The 18329-nt window shown below is 44.3% G+C and overlaps 1 protein-coding gene across 1 annotated transcript in view; it reads right to left on the bottom strand.

Annotated features, from left to right (window-relative positions):
* LOC141097564 (ornithine decarboxylase-like) overlaps positions 1 to 17618 on the bottom strand; it is a 65305-nt gene extending 47687 nt beyond the window's left edge. Inside the window, exon 1 of the mRNA XM_073584792.1 lies at positions 17553 to 17618. The gene's annotated coding sequence lies outside the window, so the exon portion shown is untranslated. The remainder of the gene's footprint in view (positions 1 to 17552) is intronic.
* Positions 17619 to 18329: the final 711 nt, after the last annotated feature.

Consider the following 18329-nt stretch of genomic DNA (forward strand, 5'->3'; position numbering starts at 1 on the left):
ATTTCTCCTGCTCCGACCACACTCACACTACTATAGATATTAAACTTGATCCAATTAGTCCTCTGGCTACACTCTGTTTCTCCTGTAATCCCTGGGCTCCAACACTGCCAGTTGCTGCTCAGAAGTGTCTTTGGCACAGGTACTCCCTCCTGCACTGCCTGGTTCCAGCACACCAGCTGTTTCCGGGTAGTGTCAATGTCACTTTGCCTCCAATACGTTGTCCTGTCGTGTTGCGGTCGGGTTAGCCGACTCTATGGTGCCTGCAGTTTAGGTGCTTCCTATGTGGGCTGCGGGATCTGGCAATGAAGGCTGGTTCTGTAATGCCAATAGAACAAGCTCCCCCTGTAGGACTGTGGGTTTCGGTAACTCCGGCCGGCTCGCGGCCTTGCAACTTTTTTTTTCATGTATACCTTCTGCTGCCTATCTGAGTTCCAGTACCATTAGCTGTTTTTTTGGAAGTCAATCTTGAATATGCCCCCCTGGGTTCCAGTAACGTAAGGTGGTTCCAGGCAGAGCCTTTGGCTTAGGTGCCTCCTTCTCGGTATCCGGGTTCCACCAATGTCTGCTGGTCCTTGCTAGTGCTTTCTGGCACAGTTACCTCCTGCTTAGTAACCGGGTCCCAGTACCATCAGCTGGTCCTCGGTAGTTCCATTGGCTCTTGTACCATCGGCTACCCATCCAGGTTCCAGTACCGTCAGCTGGTTCTCAGCAGTTCCTCAGCCTTTTTGAAATGGTTTTTGGTAATCACTCTGGATCTCCCTGACGACGACCTTAAAGACGACGACCCTGAAGACCACCCCGAAGAAGACGACGAAACGTCTTTAAAAAAAAATTAATTCCTGCTATTCCATTTGATTGGGCTATACCTCTATGCCTTTAATGTCTCCTCCACCTCCCCCAATACATTATACATTATTCCTAGTTGTTTTCCTTCATGTAGAATTAACCTACAAGGAAAGTAAGGGTTTATTTTCATTCCGATATTTGTGTCCCATTGACTTGCATTGGTTTCCGGTATCGGAATCGGCGATATCCGATATTTTTGGGGTATTGGTCAGATCCAATCCGATCCGATATTTCCCGATATCAGAAGGTATCGCTGAACACTAATGGCGAGTAACTCTTATGAGACTTAAATGCTTCTTCTTAATCTCTCCTCTTGTGTCTTGGACTAGTTGGATTTCAGGATCGTTAGAGAGCCGCGCAGATTAGAGATGAGTTGATAGGTCTTCTTTTGTGACATTCCCATTTCCCATTTATACAATTTACATAACTATTTTATTAATATAAGTGGTGGACACACATAAGGCGTGTTTACACTAGATGAATGACATTAACAAGCATTTCAAAATGCGCTTTCATCGGTGGAATGATTTTTAAGCCTATTTAAAGGGGGCCTGTCATCAGGTCAAAAGTGTACAGTTTTTGGCTCTTACTTTACTCCCACTGCTTCCCTAAGTATGGCATTATCTTTTTTTTTTTTTTTTTAAATCCCCCATACCGTTCTAGAGATATGGGACTTTTATTCAGTGTTACTTTATATGGTTTTTATCAAAAAGGCATTGCTCCCAGGGTAAGTGCAGTCTAAATACACAATCTCCGAAAATCATGCAACCCACATTCCCCCATGGTAAAGACCATCAAAATTGGCACTAAAAGTGTCAGGACTCGAACCCAGGAGCTCTTCTCTCTGAGCTATTCTGCTTGCCTGACAGTCCCTTGCTAAACCAGATACTTGTACCTGTGTTGTTCCTCATTGTCTCCACACTGAGTTCCTGATTGTCTCCACCCTGGGTTCCTGATTGCCTCCACCCTGAGTTCCTGATTGCCCCCACCCTGTGATCTCCTGATTGAACACCCTACTTAATCCCAGCAAAGAGCAAACAGATGAACGGCAAACTAGGGCACACAAATCACCACATTAACAGACAGACCTATTTATCTGAAGTATTGCGGTATATATTTCAGTCAAAAAACGGAGGTGCTTGCATGAAAAAGCATGAATATTTCAATGTGAAATGAAAAAGAAGAAATATGCAGCACTCACCAATATAGCTGAAAAACTGTGCATCTTTATTTCACATGAATTCCATCAATGGATATGTGGACATGCAGGACATTAGAGGAATGCTAGTGGAGGGAGGTGCCGGGACCCGTAGAAGTGAGTAATCGCGAAACGGCCGTTGTCCGGCACCTCCCTCCCCTAGCATTCCTCTAACAGGAAAAGTTTACAGTTTTTCAGCTGTATTGGTGAGTGCTGCAGATTTCTTCTTTTTTCATTTCACATTGGAACACCCTACCTAAACCTGGCACTGCACTTCTTTCCTTGCAAGATTATTGAGCTCCCAGGCTTTAGTCTATCTTTTTTCCACCTTCTGATTATACTCGAGATTCTACTGCTGGACCGTGTGCTGACCTCTGGCTATTTCCTGGCTACCATACCTTCTTATCCTCCCAACTATACTGCTGCACCGTGTAAACAAGACATAAAGACAAACAGGGATAACAGAAAGCAACAAACATAAAAACACTCACCAAAGGTAGAGCCGTATATAGGGAAGGATAGCAATGTACCAACCAAACGGGAATAGGACAATGAGGAAAGCATACACCCAAAAACAGCCCGCAACAATCTCCAATAGCAATAACAAACTCCTCTTCAGCACAGCGTCTCCGAGGAGTTAGGAAGCAAAGCTTTTACTGGCAAGACAGAAAAGGTCTGGCCAGGTTTTATAGGGAAAGGTAATGACCAGATCAGAAGCGACTGAAAATCAAGCTGTAATTTTCTGACCAGCATAGAAAGGATCGTTAACCTCTTCAGCACCAAAGAAAACCAAATCCATTTGATATGGGGCACAAACACACAAGCTAAATAGAAGATCTGCGATTCACAATACGTAGTGATCTTCTAACCCCAGATCTCCCAGGAAGACGTGACACCATATCTCTGCGTCTGTATATCGGATTTATAAAACACCAAAAGTGAAATATTCAGGGGAACAGCGGGAAAAAATGAGAGCAATCTTGGACAATTTAGACCTGTTAATAGATCCTTTTTAAAAATTATTGCTATGTGCAGCACATCGTCCCGTGTAAACAAGAACTGAGAACAATAACGTATGTGCACAGAATGATTTATTACTGTGTGTTTTGTGCACATTGGTAGCATGGTCAACCTGCCTAAACAGGCTATTAAATGGCTGCTGATTGGCCAGCATGCAGAAGATCAGCGATCATTGAGCAGCACAGATCGGCTAACATAAATCCACTCTTACTTGTTTATTGCTAGTACTTACACGTTTACTTTCTTCTTCTAGCGTTCCATGACAGTTCTCTCACCTTTTCTTCTTTCGCTACAATAAGAACAACCCCTCTTCTGCCCTGGCTTTATATACTGTACATCTCATTGATAAGAATGTCACCTGTCCAGTTGGTCATAATAATTTGGCCTTTTGAAATTTCAGATCTTGGCAAGCGTTTTCTCGTATTTCAGGATTTCTTTTCTTAAACTTGTTTGGTGAGAGACAATTTTACGTCATCACCACCAAATGTGACATTCTTAAACACATTTCCCTGTCCTGCGCTGTTATATACCTGATATATAAGTACATAGATATAATTTATCAGAATATATTATATATCATTCATCTTCATGTAAGATACAAGTTTACCCTCACATGTTATTAAAGGGAACCTGTCATCAGTTTTGCCCGATATAAGTTACGGACCCCCGCCTTTCAGGGCTGATATACAGCATTCTATAAGCTGTATATTGGCCCCCAACCTGACGTGTAAGAGAAGAAAAATAACTTTTATTATACTCACCTGCGGGGCGGTCCGGTCCGAGGGGGGGTGTCGTAGGTCTTGGTCCGGCGCCTCCCATCTTCTTGCGATGCTGTCCTCCTTCTTGCTTTCTGTGGATGATGCATCCCTGAATCATCCACACAGTCTCCTCGGCATCATGCTCCTGCGCAGGTATACTTATGTGCAGCGTCGGACTGGAACACCTTGGGCCCACCAGAGAAAATCATTCTTGGGGCCCACTATGTAGCTGCATAGAGTTAAATACCAGACCACCAATTATGTGGTAAAACACGCTAATATCCGGGTATAATATAAGGTTGTACATGTCTTAATTATGTAGCAGGAGTTGGGGTAGCCTCCTCATAGAATATAAAGCAGCCCCCTCACATAGTATAATACAGCCATCTCATAGAATATAATGCAGCCATCTCATAGAATACAATACTGCCCCCCTCATAGGGTATAATGCACCCCCTCATAGGGTATAATGCACCCCCTCATAGGGTATAATACTGCCCCCCTCATAGGGTATAATACTGCCCCCCTCATAAGGTATAACACTGCCCCCCTCATAGGGAATAATGCACCCCCTCATAGGGTATAATGCTGCCCCCTCATAGGGTATAATACTGCCCCCCTCATAGGGTATAATACTGCCCCCCTCATAGGGAATAATGCACCCCCTCATAGGGTATAATGCACCCCCTCATAGGGAATAATGCTGCCCTCCTCATAGGGTATAATGCTGCCTCCTCATAGGGTATAATGCTGCCCCCTCATAGGGTATAATACTGCCCCCCTCATAGGGAATAATGCACCCCCTCATAGGGTATAATGCTATATAGATATATAGATATAGAGTTAGATAGATATAGATAGAAAGATAGATGTAGAAATAGATAGATATAGATATAGATAGTAGATAATGGATAGAAAGTAGATAATGGATAGATATAGATAGAAAGATTCATAGAGATAGATAGAGATAGATATAGATATAAAGATAGATATAGAAAGAAAGATAGATAGATAGATCGATAGGTAGATAGATATAGAGATAGATAGAAAATAGATAATAGATAGATAGATATAGAGATAGATAGCTATAGATAGAAAGATATAGAGATAGATAGATATATAGATAGAGATAGATAATAGATAGAGATAGATAATAGATAGAGATATACAGATATAATAATAATAATAATAATAATAATAATAATAATAATAATATAGACATATATAGATATAGAGATAAATATATATAGATACATGGCTATAAATAAAAATAGATATAGAGATATATAGAGATAGATAGATATAGAGATAATAGATATAGAGATAGATAGATAGATATAGAGATAGATATAGAGACAGATAGATATAGAAAGATAGATATAGAGATAGATATAGAGATAATAGCTAGATATAGAGATATGTATAGAGATAGATAGATATAGAGTTAGAAAGATAGATATAGAGAGATATAGAGATAGAGATAGATAGATAGATGGATAGATAGATATAGATAATAGAGATAATAGATAGATATAATAGATAGATATAGAGATAGATATAGAGATAGATGGATAGATCAATAGATAGATAGATAAAGAGAGATAGAGATAGAGATTGATAGATAATGAGATATAGAGATAGATATAGAGATATAGTGTTAGATAGAAAGATAGCTATAGAGATAGATAGATATAGAGATAGATAGATATAGAGATAGAAATGGATATAGAGATAGATATGGATATAGAGATAACAGATATAGAGATAGATAGATATAGAGATAGATAGATAGATAGATATAGATAGATAGATATAGATAGAGATAATAGATAGATAGATAGATAGATATAGAGATAATATATAGATAGCTATAGAGAGAGATATAGAGATAGATATAGATATAGAGAGAAACAGATATATATATAGATATAGATATAGAGATAGATAGGTAGATAGATATAGAGATAATAGATAGAGATAGATAGATATAGATATAGAGATAGAGAGAGCGGTAGATAGAGAGAGAGATAGATACAGAGATCGATAAATAGATAGAGAGATAGATATAGATATATATAATAGATAGAGATAGATAGATAAAGATAGATAATAAATATAGAGATAACAGATAGATATAGAGATAGAGTAAGATAGAAAGATATAGAGATAGGTAGATATAGATAATAGAGATAGCTAGATAGATAGTAATAATAGATAGATATAGATATAGATAGATTTAGATAGAAAGATAGATATAGAGATATATGTAGAGATAGAAAGATAGATATAGAGATAGAGCGATAGATAGAGATAGATATAGATAATAGATAGAGATAAATAGATAGATAGATAGATAGATAGAGAAAGATAGATATAGAGATAGATATAGAGATAGAAAGATAGATAGATATACAGAGAGATAGATATAGAGATAGAGATAAATAGATAGATAGATATAGAGAGATATAGAGAGAAATAGATATAGATATAGAGATAATAGATATATATAGAGATAGATAGATATAGATATAGAGAGAGATAGATACAGAGAAAAGATATAGAGATAAATAGATAAAGATAGATAGATATAGAGATAGAAAGATAGATATAGAGATAGAGCGATAGATAGATATACAGAGAGATAGATATAGAGATATATAGATAGATAGCTATAGAGATATAGAGATAGATATAGAGAGAAATATAGATAGATATAGAGATAGATATAGATATAGAGATAGAGCGATAGATAGCGAGAGATATAGATATAGAGATAGATAGATACAGAGAAAAGATATAGAGATAGATAACGGATAGATAAATAGATAGATAGGTATAGAGATAGATAGATATAGATATTAGATAGAGATATATATAGATAAAGATAGATAGATATAGATGGTAGCTAGATAGATAATAAATATAGAGCTAATAGATATAGAGATAGATAGAGTAAGATAGATAGATATAGAGATAGATAGATAGACATAATAGATAGATAGATATAGAGATATATATAGAAAGATATAGAGATAGATAGATAGATATAGAGATAGATGTAGAGATAGAAAGATAGATATAAAGATAGAGCGATAGAGATAGATATAGAAATAGATAGATATAGATAATAGATAGAGATAGAAAGATAGATAGATATAAGAGAGATAGAGAGAGAGATATAGAGAAATAGAGATAGATAGATAGAGAGAGACAGATGGAGAGAGCGAGAGAGATATAAAAAAAAAACAAACCACAATACTCACCTCTCCTCCTCGCTCCCACGCTGATCCCGGCTTCAGTGTCAGGAGCTGCCCCCTCTGCCAGACACACAGCGGGTGCGCGATGTAGTGACGTCATCGCGCACTGGCTGTGAGCCAGGAGCAGAGAGGACTGAGGGCGGCGCCGGCCCTGATGCAGAGCGGCTTACTGGGCTGGGGGCGGGGCCTCTGGGGGTGGAGACCTGAAATGATATTCACTGCTTCGCAGTGAATATTCATTTCTCTTTAGCAGCGGAGACAGGGGCTCCTGCCTCCTGACACCCGCTGCTGCTCCGCTGGCAGGGGCCCCCATAGCAGCTGCATGGTGTGCGACACACCACTGGCTGGGGGCCCCTGGAGCAGCGGGGGCCCTAGGCAACTGCTGGCCCTGTATGCCAGCAGGTGCCAGGGCCCACCAGATGCCAGGGCCCACCGGAGAATCCACCGGTTCCCCGGTGGGCCAGTCCGACGCTGCTTATGTGCCCTATTGAGGGCAGAGAAAAGTACTGCAGTGCGCAGGCGCTGGGCCTCTCTAAGGCTGCTTTCAAATATCCGGCTTTTTGAATCCGGCACGATGCGTCGAAATTTGGAACAACCGGATCCGTTTTTGTCCCATAGAGTTATATTGTCGCCGCACAGTGCCGGATGGGTATGCAGCGCATCCGGTTTTTGCCGGATACGGCAAGAAGAAGCCGTCCGGCGTCTGCAAAAAACGTTCGCTGCAACGTTTTTTGACAGCGCCGGACCGGTTTTTCTCACAGCGCATGCGCGAAGACTGTGAGTCTCGCGCTGCTCTTTAAAATGTGGGAGCCACCGTATCCGGCCACACAGGCATCCGGTGTCTCCGGCACATCCCGGATCCGCCCCTACGGCTTTTCGCCGCCGGATGTGTGAAAGAAGCCTAAACCTTTCCCGACACCTGTGCACAGTCACTGCAGTACTTTGCTCAGCCCTCAACAGGCAAGAGAAGTGCACTTGCGCAGAAGAGCGACACGAAGTAAGCAGGAGGACGGCATCGCATGAAGATGAAACGAGGCGGACCAGGACCTGCGACACCCCTCGGACCGGACCGCCCCGCAGGTGACTATAATAACAGTTATTTTTCTTGTCTTACAATTCAGGTTGAGGGCTGATATACAGCATTATAGAATGCTGTATATAAGCCCTGAAAGTTGATGGTCGTAGCTTATATCGGCCAAAACTAATGACAGGTTCCCTTTGAAATAGCAAGTCCTAGATTGAAAAGGTGGAGTATGATGGTGAATCTTCTCAGTAGTTAAAGGAGTGTTCTGGGCTCAAGAGGAATTTCTGCAACCACTCTAATATGCACACTGTCTAGATTTCCCTCTGTTATGGAGGTGTTATGAATAAGCTCAATCAAAATCTGATATCTCATGACCTCTGGCAGCTTCTCCTGCGTGCAGATAAAATAAATTGGGAAATAAATGACAGTGGCTGGTAGGGCAAATTATGTGTACAATTTCGTTACAAAGAAGTGCTAATCAATGCAATGAGAGATAATTGCCCCAAAGGCAGATGGTCCAGTTCCGCTCCATGTCATAAACCCAGGGTCGGCGTTAGGGGGCGCAGGGCAATGTCCCAGGGCTATCGCTCTGTCAGTGGTCCCCATCGTTAGCAGGAGAAACTACATTGGCAATAGCGATTCTTCATTGTCAGTGTAGCTGCAGATGTTGAGAATGAACCATGACCTTTGGTGACATCACAGTCATGTAACAGTGACATCTCCAAAAATTCTGGACCCTGCGGGAGTTTAAAAGAACTGAACAGCAGACAAGACTGGTAAGTCCTCTTTAGTGTATGTGAATTGTGATAAAACGCTCCGGGATCGCCTTTGCTGGGGTCAAAGGTCACGTGCGTTCAGCATGAAACTCAGGCGCACAGCCGGGGTCCGGGTATAACTGACACTGGGTCAGGTTTATTAACGGTGAAAGCAATGCATAAAGAAAATAAAACAAAAAACAAATCCTTGCCTGTCCGGCACTAACTAAACAAGGTACAACCTAACTACCAACTGGCGGGCTTCTCCCGTCCGGCCAAACCACAGTTGCAGTGGGCACTGCTTCCACTCACGTGTGTCTCTCACACAGACAGGCTCTCTGTGTCCCCAGGCTGAGACACTCACACAACCACCTGGCATCCTTTTATATCCACCTCCCATTATCCATTAGTAAGCAGGTGCGATACTGACCAGACTAGGCCACATAGGAAAGGAATCTGGGCGAGATATACCTGCCCTCATCCACTATTCCCACATGATTCTCACATATCCCCCCCCCTGCTCAGACCACTCCGGTCGAGCAATGACACCCGCCAAACAGTGCTCTCGGGACAGGGCATCTGCATTCCCCATCTGTACCCCTGGGCGGTGCTCCACCGTAAAAGTGTAGGCCTGCAGGGCAAGGAACCACCGGGTCACCCGGTTATTCCGTTCCTTGTTCAAGTGCATCCACTTGAGAGGGGCATGGTCAGTGATCAGCCTGAACTTTCGGCCCACCAGGTAATATTTGAGGGCCTCTAGAGCCCACTTAATGGCTAGGCACTCTTTTTCTACGACTGCATACTTTTGCTCATGTTTGTTCAGCTTCCTGCTGAGATAGAGGACTGGGTGTTCCACTCTGTCCCTCACTTGTGACAGTACGGCCCCGCTACCGGTATCAGAGGCATCCGTTTGTACCACAAACTCGCTGCAGAAGTCCAGAGTCACCAGTACTGGTTGAGAGCAAAGTGCCGGTTTTAGGCTATGGAAGGCTTCTTCAGCCGCTAAACTCCATTTAATCATGACGGAGTCTTTCCCTTTTGTAAGATCCGTCAGGGGGGTAGCGATGGCTGCAAAATTGGGTATGAACTGGCGATAATAGCCGGCGATCCCCAGAAATGCTTGTACCTGCTTCTTGTTGACAGGTTGCGGCCAGTCCTGAACCGCCTGAATCTTATCGAGCTGGGGTTTAACAATACCCCTCCCAATTACATACCCCAAATACCGGGCTTCTTCTAGCCCGATGTGACATTTCTTGGGGTTTGCGGTTAGACCTGCCTCCCACAGGTCGTCAATCACAGCTTGTACTTTCTGGAGATGAGTCTCCCAGTCCAAGCTGTAAATGACAATGTCATCCAAATAGGCCGAAGCGTACTGCCTATGTGGCCTCAGGACTCGATCCATCAGTCTCTGGAAGGTCGCCGGTGCCCCGTGCAGTCCAAACGGCATATACACATACTGATATAAACCTTCCGGCGTAGCAAATGCCGTCTTTTCTCTGGCAGCCTCAGCCAGAGGGATCTGCCAATACCCCTTTGTTAGATCTAGGGTCGTAAAATACCGGGCTTTTCCTAACCGATCTATTAACTCATCGACCCGGGGCATAGGGTAGGCATCAAATTTTGAGACCGCATTCAGTTTCCTGAAGTCATTGCAGAACCGGATGATGCCATCCGGTTTAGGAATTAGCACAATCGGGCTGGACCAAGCACTGTGCGATTCCTCAATGACACCTAACTCTAACATTGCCTTCACTTGTCGGGAAACGGCTTCACGGCGCGCTTCCGGAATTCTGTAGGGTTTTACGTGAACACTGACACCAGGTTCCGTTACGATGTCATGTTTCATTAGCGTAGTCTGCCCGGGTTTTTCTGAGAAAAACTTTTGGTTGTGAAGTAGAAACTGCCTGACCTCAGTCTTTGCCGCTCCGAGAGAGTCTCTGCAACCTGTACCTCCGGTACGGTATGCGAGCAGACGGGACAGTCCAGCTCCGCTGTCAAGGCAGACCGATCTTTCCAGGGTTTTATCAGATTTACATGATAAATCTGTTCAGGTTTCCGTTTACCTGCCTGGTATACTTTGTAGTTTACTTCACCAACTCTTTCCTTAATCTCAAAGGAGCCCTGTCACTTTGCCAGGAACTTACTGTCTACCGTGGGGACCAGGATCAACACCCTATCTCCGGGTGCAAACGTACGGATCTTGGCGCCCCTATCATAGATTCTTTTTTGGGCTCCTTGAGCCTGCATCATGTGTTCTTTGATGATAGGCATAAAAGCCTGTGACGAACAGCCCACCGCTGTTCGTCCAAATACGGGCGACTGACGGGGGTACCGCTGCCACCAAAACGCGACGGACAGCGGACCCTGTGTCACCACTATGTCACAGTCCCACCACTGACACGGGTGTATCAGCGGACGGAGGGACGAGACACACTGCCGGCACAAGGCTATCACAGGCACAGTGGGGGGCTTATCTTAGTTATCCCACCGCTGCCACCAATATGTGACGAACAGCCCACCGCCGTTCGCCACTTACGGGCGACTGACCGGGGTCCCGCTGCCACCAAAACGCGACGGACAGCGGACCCTGTGTCACCACTATGTCACAATCCCACCACTGACACGGGTGTATCAGCGGACGGAGGGACGTGACACAATGCCGGCACACGGCTATCACAGGCACAGTGGGGGCTTATTTTAGTTATCCCACCACTGGCACCATGTGACCAAAAAATATCCAGCAAGCTAATCTCGCTCTGACAATTTGCCGCAGGGGGAGTTTAATTTGGATGCCCAACCACTGCTATCAATCTTCCAAGTACTGCAGGGATTTATGTATATCCCACTTTCTCAGTTCCACTTTGGAACTCGCAGCTCTCCGGCGCCCCCCTTACCCTCAGGTCAGTCAGGGAACTGCACCTAGGATAATTGGTCGCCGGACGGGCTGCCTGTTGTGAACCGGCAATTAGGCTTCTGCAGTAAGGGAATTATCAATGCTGTGGCCGCAGCCCCTCATTCAGCAATATAAGACCTTTCTGTACTGCCAGCAAGCCGCAATAGCAGTACACAACGCGCTGCCACCAGTCACGGTTACTTAATTCACAGTGTTAAATTAAGAGGGTCCGTGGCAAACCCCTCGAATTAGTAGCGATTATCTATCAAAGGCGTATAGTTCGATTCTTAGAGCATGGAGACAGGCTAAATATTAAATCATTTATTTTCCAAAAGAGGACAGTGATTACAGATAAAAGTTGCTATAAAATTGAGACATAAAATATGTACAGTACAAATATAAAATAAAGGGATTATAAACAGAGGTACACTCACGGTTGATCATGACTCTTTAGGCAAACCCATGCGGCTGAGAAAGAAGGCGGAGCCACACATCTCCACTCATCTGGAGTTCTTGTCAGCACAAGGACTGGAGCTCTTCTGAGCTGGTTTTGCCCAGGGAATGCCTTATAGACTTTCCTGTGTGACATCACGGAGAGGTGCATTCTGGGTTAATCCCACCTCTCTTCCAAGTTAGAAATCTTACTAAAAACTTATAATCATCATAGCTTTGCGAGGGAAACTAGTATGGACTCATCAGTGGTATCAATGGTTGCAATTTACCGAATAGAATCAAACAATACCATGCACGCCATAGGTACGACCTTCTATTTGGGAGCAAATCATATCTCATGTTCTGGACATGGTAGAACTGCAGAAGTGACACTGTAGCAGAGCTGGGACCGCTCAGATTACCAAAATATGATTTTCATATCTCTACTTTGTATGGTTTTCGCAGGGCAGGCTCTTAAAGGTTTACTTCTAACTCCTGATTTCAGACAAAGAGGTTTTTTTCCAGCACTTTTTTTCCCTCTTTCAGCTGAGGCTGAGAGAAGCCAAATGGTGTGACAGGAAGTTGGTTTATGACACTTGGGGGGGGGAGGGAAGCTGCTGCAGTGTGCAATGTAACTGAGACACTGGCAGGCAGCTACTGACAAAATGGAGGATTTTTTAGCACATTCCAACCGAAAACAAATCTTGCAGACATTGTACATCACACAGCCGCAATACGGTCCTGCATTTGTGTGACGTGATCTATCACCGTTTTAAACGGAGTGACCTGACCCTCCCAGGTTTCTTTTGTGACGTCTAACAGTCCGCGAGGACGTCGGGCGTACAATAACTCGAAAGGAGAGAATCCTGTGGAAGACTGGGCTACTTCCCTGATGGCAAAAAGCAAATACGGAAGTAAATAGTCCCAGTTTTTCCCATCCTTGTCTATCACCTTTCTCAGCATCTGCTTTAGAGCTTTATTGAACCGTTCGACCAACCCGTCTGTTTGAAGGTGATACACGGATGTGCGTAACGGTTCAATTTGTAACAATCGGCAGAGCTCCTTCATTACCCTGGACATAAAGGGGGTCCCCAGGTCGATGAGTATCTGTTTTGGTATACCGACCCGACTAAACACATGCACCAGTTCCTTGGCAATCGTCTTGGTGGCCGTGTTACGCAAAGGGATGGCCTCCGGGTAACGAGTCCCATAATCCAAGATGACCAGGATATGTTGGTGTCCACGTGCAGACCGTGGAAGGGGCCCAACTAAATCCATCCCAATCCTCTCAAACGGGACTTCAATAATAGGTAGGGGTACCAAAGGGCTACAGAACCGGGGCTTAGGTGCAGAGGCTTGGCAGTCAGGACAAGACTCACAATATACACGAATATCGTGATGCATGCCTGGCCAAACAAAACAGTGTAATATCCTTTCAGTGGTTTTCTGGACTACCCGATGACCTCCCATCACATGTCCGTGGGCCAGGTCCAGCACCTGCCGCCGGTAGGGTTTTGGCACGACTAACAGTTGCACCGTGTCTTCCCCCTTTTTCTCTATCTGATAGAGTAAATCATTCTCCAGAACCATGTAAGGATATGCCAGCCTAGAGCCAGGTTCTACAGGTACCCCATTTATCACTTTTACATTTGTCCTAGCCTGAGAAAGGGTAGGTCCTTTATTTGCTCGCTTTGGAAGTCATCTTTCTGAACTTCTAAATCCGGCAAACGGGGAGGTGGACGGCTGTCGGCCTCCTCCTCTTCCCTGGTCTCCTCCGTGTCACCCGCCATGACTGAAAACGGGAACTGCAGGTCATTTCCAGCAGACTCTTCCCCCGAGTCTTCCGGGGGGACCTCTTCCAGGGGTTCGGGACCCACACGCGTCCTGGGAGAAGAATCATGTTCACTATAACCCTGGGGTATCAACTGATTCTACCACAATTGCCAGAAGTGGGGAAAATCCCGGCCCAAGATAACATCATGCAATAACGCAGGGACGAGTCCCACTTTATGTTGCACAGACCCATAGGAAGTAGTAATGCATATGACCGTGGTGAGGTACGAACAGGTGTCTCCATGCACACACGTTACAGAAAATTTGTCTGATGGTCCAGTCGGGGCTGACACCAGACTGGCCTTCACCAGAGTCACCACACTTCCCGAGTCTAACAATGCCACCACATTTTTGCCATCAACAGTTAAATCACACAAGTGTTTTTCCACATCCTTTTGACCGGCATTCACACTCACTACCCGTGCAACCATAGATATGCGGTTTTTAGAGTCTGTGACGTCGCACTACATGGGTTCAGTAGTGACCGGACAGTTCGCAGCAATGTGGCCCATCTCTTGGCAGCGGAAACACTTAATGGGCCCCTTGCTTAGACCATAGTTCGTTACTCTCGGCCTCGCATTGCGGGCAGTCACGTTTTCCTCCCCCACTGTCTTAGGGATTTTTCCTTCTCCCCCACTCCCTGGAACAGTCTTACCGGTTCCACGTGGAGATGATGAAGAACTAGGTGGGGTAGCGTCGTCTCGGAGTCCTTCCGCCACGGAGTAATGTTCAACCAGATCTACCAGTTGATCTGCCGTCGTAGGATTTCCATGGCTTACCCACTTCCTCAGGGCTGGTGGTAGAGCTCTCAGGTACTTGTCCATGACGACTCTCTGGATTATCTCTGGCGCTGTCAGCACCTCGGGTTGTAGCCACTTCTTCGTCACGTGGATAAGGTCGAACATCTGTGACCGCGGTGGTTTATCCGGCTGATAAGTCCATTGATGCACTCTCTGTGCACGGACAGCGGTTGTCACTCCCAGCCGGGCCAAGATCTCGGCTTTCAGTTTGTCAAAGTCCTGCGCAGCTTCAGGCTCTAAGTCATAATAAGCCTTTTGGGCCTCACCGGAAAGAAACAGGGCAATCAGGCCGGCCCATCGTGCCTTTGGCCATTTTTCTCGCACCGCCGTCCGTTCAAACGTGGTCAAGTATGCCTCGACGTCATCTTCGGTCGTCATCTTCTGCCAGTACCGACTCACGTGAATCACTCTCGACTCGGCTTCCAGGTTAACCTCAGGTAAGCTTGCCAAGCGCTGCGCCACCTGCTGGAGAAGCGAACGATCGGTAACTGTCATGTCCACCAACTCCTTCAGCTGGGCGATCATCACCCGATTAGCTTCTTGCTGGACGGCGGTGGACTGTACCAGCGCTTTCACCACGTCCTCCATGCTCATACTTCCAACGTGATGCCCACGTTCTCCACCACAATGTGATAAAACACTCCGGGATCGCCTTTGCTGGGGTCAAAAGTCACATGCGTTCAGCATGAAACTCAGGCACACAGCCGGGATCTGGGTATAACTGACACTGGGTCAGGTTTATTAACGGTGAAAGCAATGCATAAAGAAAATAAAACATAAAACAAATCCTTGCCTGTCCGGCACTAACTAAACAAGGTACAACCTAGCTACCAACTGGCGGGCTTCTCTCGTCCAGCCAAACCACAGTTACCGTGGGCATTGCTTTCACTCACGTGTGTCTCTCACACAGACAGGCTCTCTGTGTTCCCAGGCTGAGACACTCACACAACCACCTGGCATCCTTTTATATCCGCCTCCCATTATTCATTAGTCACCAGGTGAGATACTGACCAGACTAGGCCACATAGGAAAGGTATCTGGGCGAGATATTCCTGCCCTCTTCCACTATTCCCACATGATTCTCACAGAATGTATGTCTGCATGTGCTGTGCACACATATCTATATATAGATATATATATATATATGCTTTAAGCATACATATGTCTGTGTATGTGCTCTGTGTACACATATATGTATATGTGATATGTATACATGTAACATAGTAACATAGTTTTGAAGGCTGAAGGAAGACCTTAAGTCCATCTAGTTCAGCCTATTTTTAGTGCAGCTGTTCTGCATTGTTGATCCTGGGGAAGGCAAAAAACCCACAGAGTAGAAGCCAATTTTCTCCATAGGGAAACAATTTCCTTCCCCTAAGCTGGGTCAACCATCTACCTATAATATTCTGTTATTTGTAACCTTCTATACTGTTACTCACAAGAAAAGCCTCCATTCCTTTCTTAAATTCATTCAGTGAGTTGGCCATCACCACTTCCTCAAGAAGAGAATTCCAGAGCCTCACTGCTCTTACCGTGAAGAACCCTCTTCTATGCTGGTGCAGAAATTGTCTTTCCTCCAAACGAAGAGAATGCCCCCTTGTTGTTGTCACAGTCCTTGGTACAAACAGTTCATTGGAGAGATCTCTGTATTGCCCTCTGATATCCTTGTACATATATATTAGGTCTCCCCTAAGTCTTCTCTTTTCTAGAGTAAATAGACCTAATTTTGATAACCTTTCTGGGTATTGTAGTGAACCAACTCCATTTATCATTTTAGTAGCCCGCCTTTGAACCCTTTCAAGTTCAGTAATGTCTTTGTATGTATGTGCTTTCTGTATATGTATATGTCTGTATGTATGTGTTCTGTATGTATATATACTGTATGTGCTTAGTGTATATATGTGTCTGCTTGTATGTGCTGTGTATACATATTTACCTGTGTGTATGTGCTTTGTGTATACGTGTGTCTAGGTCTGTGCTCTTTGTACATATATGTATATGCTGTGTATATATATATATGTATCTGTATGTACAGTATGTGCTGTGTATACATGAGTCTGTATGTATGTGCTCTGTGTATCCATATATGTATGCATGTGTTCTGCGTCTATATGTGGGTGTGTGCATGTATTCTGTATATACATGTGTGTGCTATGTGTACATACTGTACATATGTGTGTGTAACATGTAGTGAGTGTATATGTGTCTATAACATACAATGTTTGTGTGAGTCCTTAGGTGTAAACATGTCGACAATTACCTATTGAACAAGCAAAATGCTGCTCATTCATCCGGTGATTGAATTGTTTATGCAGAAAAGAGATCGTCGTTCTCAGCAGCACATCGCCCACTGTAAACTACAGATGTGCTGCTGAGAACATGACATGTATGGGGATCTAATAGTGATCTCTCTGGAAACAGTCACCCAATGACTTGAATATGAGGATGGCGCTCGTTTAACGTCCTGAACTCAGCGCATGTAAAAGCAACCTAAATGTTTCTGTGTGATGATGCAATACGTTACTATTTGGGGCCCCACTTTTAACTTACGCCCCACTTTGCATAAACCCTTAGTTGCATATACTGTAGCTTACATGAATTGTTATTGGAGAGATATCTCATCTCAAAAGAAATGAAAGAAAAGAAAGAAGGGGGAAGACAAACAACAGCTGTATCTAAGCCTAGTAATAAACGCATAAATAAATGATAACAGAGGTGTAGCAGAAAAGCTCTCACCTTCTAGGGCTTCACTATGACCGGCATATACAAATATTCCGAACGTGTGCAGCCTGTCCTGCTGCCTCCTCCAAACAAGATCCCGGGGCGGAAACTTATTGCAAAGCTCAAAGATCACTGGACTGATCCTGCGCTGCTAAACATACTGTATATTTTATATGTAAGACCACTGGTTAAAGAAAAAAGTGGTTTTATTGAAGCAATAAAAAATAATAAAATCCAACGCGTTTCGGCTAAACTTAGCCCTCATCAGCTACTTAGCAGACTGTTAGATTGCATGAATTTGTATACTTGTCAATTTCTCTGTATTTGTATCCAGTCTGGCAGTACTGATGCGTGTGCTCTCCAGCTGGAGCAATCCGGTCCATTGCTTCAGCCTATTGGAGAGCACCACACCCTACTTAAGCTCCCATCAGATTACTGGAAGCTGCCAGATAAAGCCTTGTGCTCCCGTGGTTCAGCCCTGATATTGTACCGTTTTCTGATATTGTACCTTCCTTATACTCTTGGTTCAGACCTGACCATTGATGCCAGGTGCACCATTGGCCATCAGTCCCAACCCAGTGGCTCCTTTGTAAGTCCAGATCCTTGTAAAGGGGTTAAAGGGCAAAGGCCAGGATAACCCCTGATATCCGATAAATAGAATAGCCAGCACTAAGATTGTCCATGGTGGCCGTATTTAGCCATTACAAATGGCCGCTGGATGACCTTTTTCAGAATTGTCGAAGTCCATCAAAATGTTAAAAAATAGAAAAATTCTTATACTCACCTCACTGG

This window comes from Dendrobates tinctorius, unplaced genomic scaffold (assembly GCF_039654945.1).
Source record: "Dendrobates tinctorius isolate UK_male_01 unplaced genomic scaffold, ASM3965494v1 ptg000085l, whole genome shotgun sequence".
In the NCBI taxonomy this organism is placed as follows: Eukaryota; Metazoa; Chordata; class Amphibia; order Anura; family Dendrobatidae; genus Dendrobates; species Dendrobates tinctorius.